This window comes from Choloepus didactylus, chromosome 2 (assembly GCF_015220235.1).
Source record: "Choloepus didactylus isolate mChoDid1 chromosome 2, mChoDid1.pri, whole genome shotgun sequence".
Taxonomy (NCBI): domain Eukaryota; kingdom Metazoa; phylum Chordata; class Mammalia; order Pilosa; family Megalonychidae; genus Choloepus; species Choloepus didactylus.
The window spans coordinates 40,970,828-40,988,486 of record NC_051308.1 but is presented as its reverse complement, the minus strand read 5'-3'; the positions used below and the strand labels follow the sequence as shown (position 1 = coordinate 40,988,486).

General features: G+C 34.2%; 1 pseudogene; it reads right to left on the bottom strand.

Annotated features, from left to right (window-relative positions):
• Nucleotides 1-984: 984 nt before the first annotated feature.
• The window catches only part of LOC119511454, a 39,115-nt pseudogene continuing 22,440 nt past the window's right edge, over nucleotides 985-17,659 (bottom strand).

Below are 17,659 nucleotides of genomic sequence, written 5' to 3'. Positions count from 1 at the left end.
TTAGTTTTGTTAGTTTTTGTTTTACATACACTAAGGCTATTTTAATAGATGCCTACACATCTGAAATTATATATTCCTAGTTGACTGACATTCTTACCATCATGAAATGTATGGTAATTACTAATATATTAATTTATAAACTTGCCCTCTTCCTACTTGTTTTCCATTTGTGCCATTTTTTCTATATGCCTTTTCTCTTCTTTCTTTTCAAGTATTTTTAAACTTCATTTCCTTTCTATTCACTTATTAATTATGGATTCTCTTACTATTCTTTATTAGTTACCTAGATACAGCAACATACATTCTTAACTCATCACAATTTTAAAATGGATTAATACTTTTACCACTTCCCAGACAAAATGCAAAGACCTTAGAACACTTTACATTATTTACTCCTACAGCACATCTTTTTTGCTATTTGCTAGAAAAATAACGCTATAAGGTATTATTATTGTTATTATTTAATACTGTCAGTATTAATTTTATATACATATTTACTCTTTTAATTGCTTTTCATGTCTTCCTTATTTCCATGTTCCTATCCAGGATAAGTCTCTTCTACCTAAAGAACTCTTTTCAGTATTTCCTTTTCTTCCTTTCAAAGATTTTATTTAAGAAAAAATACTTATAATATTAAGGCAACAGAATAAATGTACATTATCACCACTTATTAGTTTATTTACATAATTGCCATTTTTAAAGTTCTAGGTACATTCTGCTTTATTTTTAATTAAAATATACAAATTATTTATTTTAGCTAAGCCAAAAAGGTAATTATAATTCTCAGTTCAGCCTTACAGATCATTCCCCAAAAGGTATTCTCTTGGCCTTTGAATGTTTCTATTTGCAAACTCAATAGTAGAGTCAAGTAAAAACTGACAAGTCACCATATCCTAAAGGTTTTTGAAATTGAAAAACTTACATGCAATAATTACTTACTAAACTGAAGTGAATTGACAAACACCATTAATTACAACCCAATTCTTAACAACCCAATCTGCTATTGCTTTTCAACCTTCTGGTGACTCGATTGGATAGGAAGTTATATTCAAGTTGGTGAGATCCTCAGAAGAAACAGTAGTGTCTTTTGGAGTAGAAGACTGCGACGATTTTGAGTCCAATTAGTGGGAATTTTTTGGTAATAAATTTGGGATAATCAGGGTCCATGAATGGTCTCTTCTCACCATACCTCAAATACCTCAAAAAGAAGTAGGTCTTGTAGAGAAGTGGGTTAAAAATGGCTGCATCATTTTTTTTTTCCACAGAGTCAGGGAAACACAAAGAATATATGCTCTTGAGATACTTTGAATGTGTTCTTAAATTGCTGATTAATCCGTACTTGTCATCTTTAAAAAGAAAATCTTCATTTCTTGCTCCAATTTCATAAGCAGCTTGAATACCAGATGGCAAAATTGGCCATAAGTTAGAAATTAAACTAGCACTGATCTTAGGTGTCTCAGCATGTTTCCACCAGAAGGACCTGTCTTTAAAGAAAAAGATTTTATTTCCAATTGTAGTGACAGCATCGAACCTCAAATTGGAGTCACACTGTGTGATAGTGAAAATCTGGTGACTGGCATTCCCTTTAACCAGTGTACAGGCAGAAGAGTAATAAAATAATGACAAAAATAAATAAATAATGGGGGGGGTTACGGGGTATGGGATGATTTTTTTATTTCTTTTTAAATTTTTTAAATATTTTTTCTTTATTTGGAGTAAAGAAAATGTTTGAAAATTGATTGTGGTGATGAATGCACAACTATATGATGATACTGTGAGCCACTGATTGTGTACTTTGGATGGATTATATGGTGTGTGAGTATATCTCAATAAAGTTGCATTAAAAAATTGGAGTCACAGATAGACAATTATGTACTATCAGGATCTGGCATGGGATGGGGCTGTTCTGGGCCTCCAAAGAGAGACTGAATGCCACGTATGTCCTCAGTAGTGAGGGTAAATGTGTTGGGGTCAACATAACTGTAGGTGGGAAACATTATGACCCTTGGATCATTGGAATGGCCAAGACCCAAGGAATGGCCAATCTCATGAACAGCAATAAGAAATAAGTTATGCCTCTGGAGGTTTTATCCAGAATTCATCCTCATCAAAATGTGTGTCTCCTCCAAAACCAGTTCCAGGTCCAAAAGCATGGGCTAAAATTCCTCTTTTTCCATCAAAACAGTAGACGTTTCCATGAGCACCACATGAAAATGATATCAAAATGTCAGCTTCACCTGCATTAATCTTTCTGAATTTCAGGGGGGGTCACATCACTCCACTCTTGAAAAGTCTTCTAGGTGGCATAGCTGACATCTGCATATGCCAGGTCAGGAATATAATTGTTCATTTTTCATAGAAGCATATGCCCCTCTGCACCTGCTCTCAGGCTTCTGCATTTCTCCAATCTGAAAATTTTCTCCTGTCTTTATAGTAGATTCAGTTTCATTCTTCTTCTGGAGATCATGGAACCCAACCTTCCCTCCTAGGGATCATGGAAATTTAATCAGTATTTCTTATCACATTAGTCAACTGGTGGCAATTTCTTTCAGTTTCTTATTTGGGAGTAGGGGTGGAAGGTCTGAAAGTGTTTTTATTTTACTTCATCTTTAAGGATATTTACTATACACACACACACACACACACACACACACACACACACATAGCACTTTGAAGAAGTTATTGCGTGACTTTTATGTTCTGCTATTTCTATTGAGAAGTCAGTCATCAGTCTTGTTGTTCCCCTTAAAAGTAAGGAGCCTTTTTTTCTCTTTGGCTTCTGTTAAAATTTTTTGTTTTATATTTGATTTTCAGCAGTATTAATATGATATGGCTCACTGTAACTTTTTCTTTCATCTTTCTTGGTGATTTTTGTGGATTGATATTTTCCTCAGTTCTTAAAAATCCTCAACTCTTATCTTATTCAAGTATATTTCTGTTCCTTATTCTCATTCCATTCCTTCTAGGACTCTATTTTTACACAGGTTAATCATTTTCACTGTGTTCCCTGCATCTTTATCCATGTTTTCTGTGGTTTTTCTTTTTTCCTTTGTGCTTCAGTGTGGATATTTTCTACTATCTACCAGTTTACCAATCACTCTTTAGCTGCATACAATCTGATATTAGCCCCCTCTATTCTGTTGATAATTTTGGTTATTTATTTCTTAGCCCTTTTGTATAGATTTCAGTTCTCTGCTAAAGTTTTTGATCTTGTAATTGCAACAATTTTAACATCCGTATGTGCTAACTCCAATTTCTCATCTCTTTTGTGCATCCGTTTCTATTGCCTATTTTTTCTTTTTCTTTTCATTGGTTTTGTCTTGTCTATGGGAAGACTAGATATTATATATAAAAACTCTAGAAACAATTTGATGCTTTGGGTAATACTATCTTTTACAGAGGATTAACTTTTGCTTCTGCTAGGCAGTCAGCCTAGGCAAGATTATCATATTGCAATTATATATGAAGCTGACTCAATTAATTCTCAGTCTTTGTGAGCCTTTGTTAATTTCTAACACTAGTGTGGAACTTGTCAAGCATCCAGCTGGAAGTTTTATGTGTTTAACAGAGCTCCACATCATTGGTAGTTTGTGACCTAAATTTTTTGTTTCCCAACTCAGTAATACTGAAACAAGCCTTGTTCAACCTCGATACGTCTTCACTCATGGTGTGAAAACTAGCAAATGTCTTGAGGATAAAAATGGGCATGAATACTACACCCATCTTTCTGCTCTTTTCCCCTTCATTTATCTTATTCCCTTGAGTCCATGCTGCCTTGGTAGTTCTCTGATGCTTTTAAATTGATGTTTTAAAGTTGTCCAGTTCTTCTAGTTCTCAAATGGATGGGTTGTTCTGCTATAAGCTACTCTGAAGTTATTACTGAATTTTAAATATGAATGAAAAAATAAATGAATAAATAAATACTTTGAAGCACAGAGAAAAGTATTAAAATGAATGATATTATGAGGTAAAATATGAGACAGTTTGAGAATAGATCCAGGAGTCCTAATATGAGAATAGAAGAGTTTCAGAGTAAGAAAAAGAAATCTATGGAAGAGCAGAAATTTAACATGGAAAACCAAACATAAAATTCATCAAAGAAAAATGAATTTCTTTATATTTAAGAAAGATCTGAGACTAAAACTTGAAAGTGTTCAATCTGTTTTAGGACAGACCTTGTCATATCCTGAAAAAATTCTGAACTCAAAGAAATTAAGAAAAAATTTCCAAGCTGCCAAGCAAAAGGAGCTTACCAATCTTCATGGAAATGCAAATCAAAACCTCAATGAGGTACCACTTCACACCCTCTAGGATGTATTTTTTAGAAAAGAAAACAGAAAATAACAAGTGTTGGAGAGGATGTGGAGAAATTGGAACCCTCATACACTGATGGTGTGAATGTAAAATGGTGCAGCCACTTTGGAAAACAGTTTGTCAGTTCCTCAAAAAGTTAACCATAGAGTTAACATATGATCCAGAAAATCTACTCCTGGATATATACTCAAGAGAAATGAAAACTTACATCCACATAAAAAGTTATACATGAAGTTCATAGAAGCACTATTCACAATAGGCAAAATGTGGAAACAAAAATTCCCATCAAAGGATGAATCTATAAATAAAATATGGTTTATCTAAACAATGGAATATTACTGAGAAATTATACTGGGCAATGTTCAACATGGATGAACCTTATAACATTATGCTAAGTAAAAGAAACCAGTCACAAAGGACCACATAGTGTATGATTCACTTACATTAAATTCTAGAATAAACAAATTTTAGAGACAGAAAATATATTAGTAGTTGTCTAGGACTATGTAGGTTTGGGGGAAATGAGGAGTATTGACAATGGGTATGGGGTTTGAAAATGTTCTAAAATTGTGTAATAGTTGCATATTTCTGTGAACATACTAAAGCCAACTGTATACTTTAAAGGATTGATTTGCATGGTATGTGAATTAAATCTCAAAAAACTGTTATGTGAGTAAAAGAAGTCATCTATGAAGGCATATAGAGTTCTCATCTGAAAGCTGATATGGAATATGGTAAACTAGCACCTATAGAAAAATGAGAGTTACAAACTTACATTTAGCCAGGATATATATAACTTTCAAAGCAAAGAGAGATTTGAAGGTATGCAAGGTTTAGACAGTAGATGTGTTTGTTAGTGTATTGCCAGCTATTATTACAAATCAGCTAAAAAAAAGCTGTAGTGTACCACACACAGAAGTTTTTCATCACTCATGTAATAATTGGAAGTAGGTGTCTTGCTCAGTATGAAGTCTGTGTGGCAGGGAGAGGTATATTGTTTTTCCTAAGGTAGTGACTCAGACACAGGAGCCTTTTGTCTTGTGTTTGTACTCTCCCCTAGAGCCTCATTTTTACCATCCACATCCAGCCAGTAGAAGAAGAAAGGTTCAGAACACCTGCTTTTTAAAAGCACTGGCCCAGAAGTAGCAAACATCATTTCTGTCCACTTGTTATTGCTGAGAACTAGACAAACTGTCACAGTGGTAAGGAGGGTGAAGAAGTGTAGTTACTGCCTAGACAGCTGCATTCTAGTAACAATTCTTATATATGGTGGGGGAAACATAAATTATGGTAGGCCCCTTGATTTCTCCTATCTAATATATCTGCCAAAAAAAATTTCAAAAAATTAGTTTTGTATTAATAAAAATAACAAATGAACCATAACAGACACCATAAGGTGGAGATAAAAAGGAGAGGAAATGAAAGCAAGTGTTAAAGATTGATGCATCTAAATGGATTAAAATGTGTAATCCGTGTTCTTAAAAGGGACTTTTGAGGAAGAACAGATTTACTATAAGGATAATATAATAGAACTTAACTAAAAGAACCAAACTATATTAGATAAATTTAGGTGTTAGGGTGATTATTATGTAAAGGCACCCTAAATATTTCCTTTGTAACTTTTTAGAGTACAAAATGTAAAGGGAAAGATAGTTTTATGTTGAGTATTATCAGCATATTCTGTGGAAGAGAATAGTGGTATCATTCTTAAAAATATTTCAAAAGAATTGAAACATATACATATTATTATTAAACTAGTGATAGAAATGTCAATGTTTTTGAAATAAAATGCTATACTAGAACTTTCAAATACTTATTTGTTCAAAACAGCAGAAATTTCAAAAAAGGTAAAGCAGAAGTAAGTAGAAATAAATAATAAAGATAGAAGTTATAACATCATCTATTTCAACCATTACTAAATATGAATGGCTTATCTTCTTCCATTAAAAGTCCAAAATGGTCAGAGGGTTGGCCAAGATGGCAGCATGAGACATTCAGGGTGCCATTTCCCCATAGAACCTTTGAATAACTAGCAAAAACTGGTAAAGCCATCTTCTTCAAAGCTCCAGAAAACAGTTAAAGGGCTGAGTAACTGGGTGAATGCCAAATCAAGAAAATACCACTTTAAAAATAGTAGGAGATGCTAATAATGGTGCCCTTGCTGGTCCCTCCCCACCCTTTTCCAGTGCTGTGTGGAGCCAGCCTGTACTCACATTGTGGGTCCTTGGTCCTATTCCAAAGGGAGTAGAGTAAGTCCCATCTCATAGGGAGTGGAGGGAAAATTCAGATATCTGTAAATGGGGAATTCCTAAGGCCACCAGCCAGCACAAGCCAAGGATTAAAGGCCAGATCAGAAAAGATGGAGAGAACTTTGCACTTCACTTTTCAACTTGGGCAGATCTTCACAGGAGGGCTAATTGACAGAGAGCACCAACCAACACAGAGACAATTTGCAAAGGCAAAGGTATTTTATGCATTGGTTTGTTTGTTTTTGTTAGTTCCTGGCACTCAAGCAAATCTCTGTCATATCACTAGCTTGATGCAAACTTAAAGAACAAACAGCTCAGAAACTAAATCCCAGGTTAGCACATTAAAATACTAAAATATACATGTGCAACAAAAGATTACAGGACAAAGAAAGAAACAAGGAATGATGGCCCATCCAAAAGAACAAAATAAACGTTCAGAAATCATCAACAAAGAAGACCATACTTTAGACATATGGGACAAAGATTTTTTAAAATGATCTTCAGTGTCCTCCAGGAGATGAGGAAAACACAGTGAAAGAACAAAAGGTCATCAAGAAAACAAAGAATGAATAATATGAAAATCTCAATAAAAAGATAGTTTTTTAAAGGAACTAAACAGAAATACTGGAGTTGAAGATCAGAATAACCAAAATGAAAAACTCTGTAAAAGATTTCAACAGCAGTTTAAAGCTGGCCAAAGCAAAAATCAGTGAACTTGAAGACAACTGAAACTATTCTGGCTGAGTAGCAGAAAGAAAAAAAGAATGAAAAAAAAAATGAACAGAATTCAAGAGACCTATGGGATGGCATCAAGGGTAAGGATCGATGCATTATGGGAGCTCTAGAAGGAGAAGAAAGAGAGAAAGGAACAGAAAGAATATTCAAAGAAATAATGGCAGAAAATACCCCAAATTTAACAAAAGACATGAATGAACACATTCAAGAAACCCAGCAAACCCCAAACAGGATAAACTCAAGGAGAATCATGCCCAGAACCATACTTGTTAAACTGTCAAATGCCAAGTACAAGGAGAGAGTTCTGAAAACTGCAAGAGAAAAGCGATGTGTTATGTACAAGGGAGTCTCGATAAGATTAAGTGGCAATTTCTCACCAGAAACCATAGCAGCAAGAAGGCAGTGGGACAAAATATTTAAATTACTGGAAGAAAACAGTTGCCAGTCAAGAATTTTATATCCGGTGAGACTGTTTTTCAAAAACGAGGGGAGATTAAGTTGTTGCCAGATAACAAAAGCTTAGGGAGTTCATCACCACTAGACTTGCCCTACAAGCAATGTTGAAGGGACTTCTTCAGACTGAGAGGTAAGGACACTAGACAGTTGATAAAAGCAGCATAAAAAATAAAGACCTCCAGTAAAGGTAACCATATGAGCATTTATAAATGCCAGTACCATTATATTGTAATTTTTGGTATGTAAATCCACATTTTGCTCCTTAAAGGTAATAAAATGCAAGTGCATAAAAAGATAATGATAAATCCATGATCTTGGACACACAATGTATGGAGTTATAATTTGTAACCAGTACTACAAAAAGGTGAGGGGATGGGGTGTTATAGGAACAGTTTGTGTAAAACAATTATAAATATATAGATTCCTAATGGCAGAGCCAAAACACATGAAGCAAATATTAACATATATGAAGGAAGACTACCTGTAGGAGAAGTAAGAGACTTCAATTCACCACTTTCAATAATGGATAGAACACCTAGATAGAAGATCAGTAAGAGAATAGAAGATTTGAACAATACTATAAACCAACTAGACTTTACAGATGTAGGTAGAACACTTCACCCAACAGCAGAAGAAAACACATTCTTCTCTAAAGAAGAATTACATGGGTAATTTTCCAGGAGAGATCATATGTTAGGTCATAAAACAAGTCTCAATAAAATTTGAAATACTGAAATCATACAGTGTATCTTCTCTGACCACAATAGAATTAAGCTACAAATGAATAACAGAGGGAAAACTGGAAAACTCTCACACAAATGTGGCAATTAAACAACACACTCTTAAAACAAGGAAGAAATTACAAGGGAAATTAGGAAATATCTTTAGTCAAATAAAAATGAAAACACAAGATTTCGAGACTTATGGGATGCAGCAAAGGCAGTCCTGAGAGGGAAATTTATAACCCTAAATGCTAACATTAAAAAGAATAAAGATCTCAAATCAGGTACCTAACTTCATAATTAGAGGAACTTGAATAGAAGAAAACAAACTAAATCCAAAGTGAGCAGAAGGAAGAAAATTAAAAGATTACAGTGAAGATAACTGAAATAGAAAATAAAACAGAATCAACAAAAACAAAAGTTGATTCTTAGAAGAGATCAATAAAATTGGCAAACCTTTATATATAATGAAAAAAAAAGGGATACAAATAACTAAAATCACACATGAAAGGAGGAATATTACTAACTGTGCACCAACAAATCAGATAACCTACATAAAATGGACTAATTCCTAGAAACACACAGTTTACCTACACTGATTCAGGAAGAAACAGAAAATCTCAGTGGACCGAAAATAAGAGATTGAATCAGCAATCAAAAAACCTTCCAACAAAGAAACGCCCAGGACCAGATGGTTTCAGCTGTGAATTTTACCAAATATTCCGAGAAGAATTGACATCAATTCTCCTCAAACTTTTCCAAAAGACTGGAGAGGAGGGAACATTTCCTAACTCATTGTGTGAGGCCAATATCATCCTAATAAAAAGACAAATGAAGATATCACAAGAAAAGAAAATTACAGACCAATTTCCCTTATGAATATATTTGCAAAACTTGTCAATAAAATTCTAGCAAACTGAACTGAACAGCATATTAAAGGACTTATATGCCATGATAAACTGAATTTTATCCCAGGTGTGCAAGGGTCATTCATCATAAGCAAATCAATGTGAATGCAATACACTATATTGATAAAACAAAGGACAAAACCACATGATATCTCAATTGACAAAGAAAAGGCATTTGGCAAAATCCAACAACACTTGATTAGAAAAAATATTAGAAAAATAGGAATAAAAGAGCATACAGGAAAAACCCACAGCTAACTTTATACTCAAAGGTAAAAGACAGAAAGCTTTCCCTCTAAGATCAGGAACAAGATATGGACACCCACCGTCACCACTGTTATTCAACATTATTTTGGAAGTTCTACCCAGAGCAATTAGGCAAGAATAAGAAATCAAAGGCATCCAAATTGGAAGGGAAGAAAACTTACCTTATTTGCAGATGACATGATCCTATGTATAGAAAATGCTGAAAATCCACAACAAAGCTACAAACAGTGATAAACAAGGTCAGCAAGGTGGGACGGTATAAGATCAACATGCAAAATCAGTAGTGTTTCTATACACTAGTAATGAACCATCTCAAGAGGAATTCAAGAAAAATATTCCATTCACAATAGCTACTAAAAGAATCAAATATCCAGGAATGAATTTAACCAAGGATAAAGAGGACCTGTACATGGAAAACTAGAAAACATTACCAAAAGAAATCAAAGAAAACCCAAATAAATGGAAGGATATTCTGTGTTCATGTATTGGAACACTAAATATTGGTAAAATATTAATTCTACCTAAAGTGATAGCAACTTCAACACAATCCCAATGAAAATTCCATCAGCCTTCTTTTCAGAAACAGAAAAGCCAATAATCAAATTTATATGTAAGGGTAAGGGGCCTCAAATAGCCAAAAACATCTTGAAAAAGAAGTAAATTGGAGGACTTATACTTTGCAATTTTGGAACTCATTACAATGGTACAGTTATCAAAACAGCTTGTTACTGGCACAAGAAAAGACATATAGATCATTGGATTCAAATTGAGAGTTCAGAAATAAATGTTCAATCTATGGCCAATTGCTTTTTGAAAAGGGTGCTAAGTCCACTCAATGGAGAAAGAATACTAGTGTCTTCAATAAACAGTGCTGAGAAAATGGGATATCCGTATGCAAAAAAATGAAGACAGCTTCAACCCTACCTCCCACCATCTACAAAAAGTAATTCAAGTGAATCAGAGGTCTAAACATGAGAACCGAAGCTATAAAACTCCTACAAGAAAACAAAGGGAAGCATCTTCAGGCTCTTCCATTAGACAGTGGTTTCTTAGACTTTACCCCAAAATCATGAGTGACAACAACAAAATTGGATTAATGGGACTTCATCGTAATTAAAAACTTCTGTGCATCAAACGATTCATCATGAAAGTAAAAATACAATTTTACAGAATGGGAGAAAATATTTGGAAACCACATATCTGATAAGTATTTAATATCTAAAATACAGAAAGAAATCCTTCAACTCAGCAATAAAAGGACAAACAATTCAGTTGAAAATTGGGCAAAAGACTTGAATAGACATTTCTTTGCAAAGAAAATAAACAAATGACCAGAAAGCACAAGAAAAGATGCTCAATATCATTAGCCATTTGGGAAATGCAAATCATATCACAATGAAATGCCATTTCACAGCCATTAAAATGGCTACTATTCAAGATTGAAAATAACAAGTGTTGGAGAGGATGTGGAGAACTAAGAACACTCATTAATTATTGCTGGGAATGTAAAATGGTGCAGCTACTTTGGAAGATAGTTTGGCAGTTACCATAAGACCCAGCAATCCAACTTATAGTCAAATACACAAAAGAATTGAAAGCAAAGACTCAAACAGATATTTGCACAATGATGTTCCTAGCAGCATTATTTACAATTGCTAAATGTTGAAAGCAACCAAAGTGTTCATCAACAGCTGAATGCATAAACAGTTGGATGAATAAAATATGCATACAATGGGATATTATTCAATCATAAAAATAAATCAAGTTCTGAAACATTTGACAACACGGGTGAACTTTGAATACATCATTGAGTGAAATAAGCCAAATACAAAAGTATAAAAATTGTATGATCTCACTCATATGAAAGAATTATAATAAGCAAATTCATAGAATCAGAAACTAGAATACAGGTTACCGGGGGCCAGAATCGGAGTAGGGGATGGGGAGTTAATACTTAATTGGTACAGAGTTTTTGTTTGGGTGATGGAAAAGTCTTGGTAATTGATGGTAGTGATGGCAGACAACACTGTGAATGTCATTAACACCACTGAATTATATAACTGAATTTGTTATAAGGGAAAATTTCAGGTTTTGCATATGTTACTAGAATAAAAAATTTTAAAAAGCATAGGACTGTACAACACAGTGAACCTTAATATAAATCGGACTATAGTGAATAGTACAATTATAATAATGTTTCACCAAATGTTACAAAGGTAACACACTAATTCAAAGTGTTAATAATATAGGAAACTGCGTGTGTGGATGGGGAGTATATGGGGTCTCTGTATTTTCTGCATGATTTTTCTGTAAACCTACAACATCTCTAATAAAAAAATAAATAAACAAGGAAAGTCAGACAGATTGGAATAAAAAAAGGCCTAGATCTATGTGTTAGAAGGAACAGAATAAAACAAAGTGAAAAAAATTTCACATTAAAGGAATAGCCAAAGAAGTACAAGGCAAATGCAAACAGAAAGCAAGTAAGAGTAGCAATACATATATTAGAAAAAGTAGAATGAAGAGTTAAAAGGACTAATCGGGCTAATGTAGCAAATAATCAAGTGTGAGTCTATAAATATATATATTTATTATATTTATAAAATATTGCATTATACATATATATATTTTAAGATATAGTACATATTATATATTTAAAATTTGTATGCACTGAACAATCCAATAGCTAAATACCTAAAGCAAAATTATTTGAAATACAAGAACCTAATAAAAAAAAGGAAAATATCTTTCTCAGAATTGGATAGACATAATAAACCCTAAATGATACTGACACAGAGAAATTTAATAATACAATAAACAACTTGATTTTATATGTACATGTACATGGAACCTTATATTCTCAAATGGAGAATGCATTTTTCTGAATGTCCATAGAACATTTACAGAATTAATTCTTTGTTCTTGATCACAAAAAAAAAACTCTGTAAACTTTTAAAAATTAGATTCTACTGGCCATTTTCTTTGATCATAATCATTAAAAATAAATAAATAAAAAGTGATTCAGCTTAAAGTATTTAAGATTCCAAGTCTTAAATACTTGGAAATTAAGAATCATGTCCTTCAAGAATGCTTGTATTACAAAGAAAAAATTTTAGAAAGGACTAAAGGACTATATATAATGCAATGGGAAAGAGAATGTTTTGTAAGAGAATCTATGAGGTACAATAAAACTGTAATCAGAAGAAAAGGAATAGCCTTAAATGTCTTCATTATGGAAGAAAGATAAAAAATAAAGACACTAGTTACAGTCAAATCCCACCATAGCATAATAAGTAAGGTTAAGAAAATTCAATTACATTATTACTTGGTTATTGAGATGATTTGCATGACAGCCTGTACATCTAGGCAATGAGGGGTCCAGCTTTAAAATGTAAATCCATCATGGTCTTGTTTGTGATTTGGCACCGCCTGGTGGTGATTATCTGCTCAGGTTTAGGTATCGGTGGGAAGGATTTTGGGTCTTGTTGCTAGCTAGAACTTCAGGACAGGGGCAGCAATTCAAAGAACATTACAGTTAGTTAGCTTCACTTCCTAGACCTGATCTGGGAAGAATGCACCAGGAGATCAGTTGTATACGATACTACCTAAGGGAGGAAAAGAGTAGGGGTTGGGTGGCAAAACTGTTTCTGAACTTCAAATAAGAGTTAACTTTTAATTGTAAATACTCTGTAAAAGTTATAAAGATACTATTTTAATTAACTGACTTGTTTTAGCCATAGTTTTCATATATTCCATTTGTAAGAGAAAAATGATCATTTATTTGTATCAGTGCTTTATTTCATAGAATTCTGTCTCACAAACCTTTCTTTTCTTTAAATCACTGCTATATAGATATATAGATGTAGATATAGATACACAGATATAGATATATAGATAGAGATAGAGATAGAGATATAGAGATATAGAGATATAGATACAAATATAGAGATAGAGAGGTACAGATATAGAGATAGTTATATAGATATAGATATGGATATATAGATATAGATATGGATATATAGATATAGATATATAGATACAGATATCTCAAGCCAAACTCTTTCAAGAGGTAGCCTATCTATAGGCATGCATCACAAATTACTGACAAAAAGTTCAGCTCTATTCTAACAGCTGAATCTTTACTATTGCTGACGGTTTCGGAGAACAATTGGATTTTCAGAGCACCAAGTGGGTGGACATGGGAAAATTTACATATATAATCTTTTTCTCTGGGCACATCTGATAGAATTTCTGGTCAGTTGAAAATATACTTTTCCTATAGAGTCCTTGATGAAGAGCTAGAAAAGCTTTTGGTAAGTTAGCCCTTTCTGCTTGACCTAGATTTCTACTGCAAAGCCAGACATTAAGTATGTTTATCAACTTGGACAAAATATCTATGTAGGCTCTCAAAGTAAATGCCATCCTCCCCTGAGGGCTTTAAACCTAGGACTCCAGGCTTCCCCATTGTCCTAGGCCTCCTTGTGACATGTGGAGGTGAACGTTTGATTGCATTGGCTGTGGGCAGTCAAGAGTAAGGTGGGTGGGATTCTGGACTGGCCAGGGCTTTTAGTTGTCCTTTTCTCTTATGCTATTTTGAAAGGTCAATGTGTGAACCACTTCAATGCCTCCCTCTGTTTCCCTTTGCATTTTACAATGCCTGTGTGAGCTCCAGGCAGGGGCACATTTATTGTGCATGCCATTCAATTTAGATTCTACTAGAGCAAATGATTACAAGTTTAGAGGATAAAACTGGAAAATAAGTCCCTGATGTAAAACTGGTCACAGAGCCAAAACAGTAGTGCCAATTATGATTTCAGTGCCTTACACATGTTACTTTGCCAACAGCTTTTTAAAAAATATAAAATTTATTGTTGGTTTGGGCAGGCATATTAAACAATATTTTTTTTCTCATGTAGAGAGTTGTCTTTGTATTGAACGTTAATATTGAAAGTTTCCATTCACTTTTGCTAATTTCAATTTTTTTTATTCTTAAATGAGCAGTGTTAATAGCAATAAATTGGGCAGGAGAGAAAGGATGCCTGGGAGGTTAGCTCTGCATGGGTGTGGCCCTAGGGTATATATAGCACTTTCTAAAATTTTTTAGCTAATGCTCCTTTCTTTGATTACATAGATTAAAAGTGGCATATTATTATATCTGGCAAGCCAATCACTCTAACAATAAATTTATTGCATTCTTTTTATGTTGAAGTAAGGGCTCTAGGTCTTATGAGAGCCATAAAGAAATAAAGAAAATTGTACATCAAGAAATTATAAACAAGCAAATATTAAATAATGATATAAGAAATATACAATAGTCCATTGTAGTTATTACATGTTTACAAAAATTTTTGCAAAGCTGGCCCGATTGTCAAATAAACATGTGCAAGTATTAGGATAAAATTGAAAGTATGTAGGAAGATAAATAATTCTGTAGAAGTGGTCTCTGTTAATAGCTGTGTCAGAGAGGAATCAAAGTGAATTTATGGACAAATTACTTGATGCTAGAAAAAAAATGCCCAAATTGTTTTGTGAAAATGAACTCCAAAGTTGCAAGAAAACTTTTGTATTTCTGTAGTTGTTACCTGTGAGCATTCATAAACCAGAAATTTTTCTTAAGCAGTGAATTAATTCAGTTTGTGTTTCCCCAACCCTAGGAGGAATCTTCTGGACTGACACAATTAATATGTCAAGAGAACATGGGATTATTTCAAACACAAGCACTCATTAATCCCCCTGGCAACATACTACTTATTTATATCTAAATGTTCCCATCACATCAACTTGGGATATTTTTCCTAAGAGCTAATAACATGGAAGCTCTGGCCAAAGTCAATAACAACAACAAAATAACCTGCCAGCCTCAGTCAACACCTGTCTACCCCAAGGACAGAAATAGTTTCATCCTGGATGAAGCCCCAGTAAGCTCAGCCTTTGCCAAATCAAGAAAGTTGCAAATGTAGCCCTGATAGGCTTCTGCTTATGTGTTAAATGTAACTGTACCGAGGAAGTACCAGGAAATGAACATCACTTAAAAGACTCATATTCCAGGCCTTATGGTAGTTCCTTGCTTCAGTTTGCTAACGCTGCCACAGCGCAAAATGGCTTTTACTATTGGTATTTATTAACTTACAGTTTACAGTCATTAGGCCATAAAAATGACCAAATTAAGGCATCAACAGGATGATACCTGGACTCTGGAGAAAGGCTGCTGGCAGCTGGGACACCTCTGTCATGTGGCAAGGCACATGGCTGGTGTCTGCTGGTTCTTTGCTGCCAGGTTTTGTTGCCTTCAGTTCTGGTTCCAGTAAGCTCTCTCCAAACTTCTCTGGGTATTTCTCTCTGAGCAATCTCTGTTTTCTCTCTTTTATCCTCATAAAGGACTCCATTAAAAGATTAAGAACCACCTTGAATGGGGTGGGTCACATCTCAATTTGAAATAAACTAACCAAAAGTTCCTACCCACAATAGGTCTGCAGCCACAGGAATGGATTAAAAGAACATGCTCTTTTCTGGGGTACACAACAGCTCCAAACTACCATATTCCTTTATAGAATATCTTTTTGAGGACCTCTGTTCCATTCATTCATTCAATCATTTATTCTCTAAATACTTGTTCCCGTATTACAGATGAGGAAACAGTTTCGTGGAGGATAAGTAATTTGTCCAAGATCACACAGCTAACTAATAAACTGCTGAATAAGAATTTGAAGCTAGAGAGGGATGATTCTAAATTCATGTTCTGTCCACTATTCAATTCAAGAGTTCTCAAACAGGGGCTCCATGAGAATCATCTGGGGCCCCCACATATATTTCTAAACCCCACTTTAGACCATTGAATAGGAATATTCTATGATGAGGCCCAGGAATCTATTTTAACAAGGGTTCCATGTAATTTTGATGTGTAGTCAGATGTAGGAATAACCAAAACACACCATACTAGTTTCCCAATTCCTACCAGTAACTGTTCCAAAACACCTATATTTTATAGGTATGGTAGTGAACAAAATAGACAAAACTTGATAAATAAGTAAATTATGCTTTATATTATGAGGTGTTAAATGCTAGGGGGAAAATATAGAGAAGTGTAAGTCGATCAGGAGGGTTAAGCTGAAGTCAGAAAGGTAAGGAACAGAAGAGCCAGGTGAGTCCATGCAGGGTCTTATAGGCTATTGTAAGTACTTTTGCTTTTACCCTGAGTGAAATGGGACACAATTATTAGGTTGTGAGCAAAAAATTGATATGATTTTATAAATGATAAATAAAGAATTCCATTACAAAGGCCTGAAGATTTTGAAAAGTATCTAATCCAGGACCCCATGTCCAGGCAGGTGTTACTTTACATTATTTCAGTAAAACTATTATCAATTTCAGATGAAAGGAACTTTCATTATTCTGCAGTCATACATGCATTTGAATCAATCATTCATGAAACAAATATTTATTAAACCCACAGTCTACCCTGTGTAAGGCACTATGCAAAAGAAAGAGGGCTTTATAGGCAATTTGCAAGTTGTCCCCCAAGGTCCTCATAGGCCTCAGTAGCAGCAGGCATGGTCCAGCTTGTCTGTCAAGTATTTGTTTGTATCCAACCTAATTACTTCCATTGTAATTAACCTCCCCACCCAGCAGGTGACGTAAGTCAGACAAGGTGGTCACCAATGCTATGCTGTGACAGGCTATGGCTGGCAATCTCTCCAGAAGGTTTATTGGGAGAGAAAGGTGTTGTATGCTCAGGTTTATATGAATGGGGAGACCAAAGATTATTCACATAGAGGAAAGAGTGCCAAAAATTGGAGGGCATGAAAATCAGGGACTGATAAATTTCTCTTGTCTATCTTTTTGAGAGTAGGGTTGAGGGAAAAGGGAAGGAGGCTGTTTCTAACTTTTAGGGAGTAGGAGGAAAGTATGAGACAAAACTGGTTGTTTTTAAATTATGCCATATATTTTTTAACTTATTTGTATTACCACTGAATAGGAAAATGCTTTAGAGCAATAGCAAGACATAGAA